The sequence below is a fragment of the Chrysochloris asiatica genome, unplaced genomic scaffold (genome assembly GCF_000296735.1).
Source record: "Chrysochloris asiatica unplaced genomic scaffold, ChrAsi1.0 scaffold00113, whole genome shotgun sequence".
In the NCBI taxonomy this organism is placed as follows: Eukaryota; Metazoa; Chordata; class Mammalia; order Afrosoricida; family Chrysochloridae; genus Chrysochloris; species Chrysochloris asiatica.
Genome location: NW_006408631.1, coordinates 4454148 through 4454984, shown reverse-complemented (window position 1 = coordinate 4454984; position 837 = coordinate 4454148).

The window sequence follows — 837 nt, the reverse complement described above, 5'->3', positions numbered from 1 at the left end:
GGAATGTGGGACCCTAACCAGAGAAGCAGCAACACCAGAGATGGAGGCAGAGGTGATGGTGTGGAGAGATAGAGCAGCTGAGGGCTCTAGACTCATGGAAAGAGAAAGGCTGTGTGCTGGCGGCCAGGAGACTGGCTTGAAGAATGTGCCCTTTGGTTGTGTAAACGATTATATATGCCTGCATGTTTTTGCATACATGAAAAAAAAAAAACAGAGAGAATAGAAGCAAATACTGTTAACCAATGATGCATGAAGGGGATTGTAATCATTGCATTGAAACAAAATATGGTAGGTTGTGTGCAAAACTAATGTTCTCCAATGTAAACTATCACTCAATTCACAATAAAAACTTTACAAAAAATGTTGATAGTGGCAAGGTTGAGAAACCCTGATTTAGATCACGATTCTGTGGATCATCACTTGGTTCAGGCTTAGCATAAGTTCCACAGAGTGGCCAGGTGTTCAAATGGCAGAGACAGGACTACAGGAAATTAAGATTTGTACAAGGCCTTTTGAGACAGCCTCAGGATGTATAGCTTATTTCTTCCACTGTATTTTGTTGGCAACTGCAATTTCAATTCTGGTGATGGGGGAGAGATAAAGAGATTAAAATCACACTAGGCTCCTAGAAGGAAGAATTTGTGTTCAAAAGATCATAACATGTACACTCTCCCCACGAGTTCAGTGTCTGAAAACTTCTCATGAACCTGATCAATCCATGAGGCAACTGTTCTCTCACAAGGGAGCACAGAACACTACTGTTCAGTCTACTTTGGGAGGAGAGAATGAGGAGAAGGAAGCTATTCAGCTTCAGCATCCTTCTCCTAACTAGTTGCA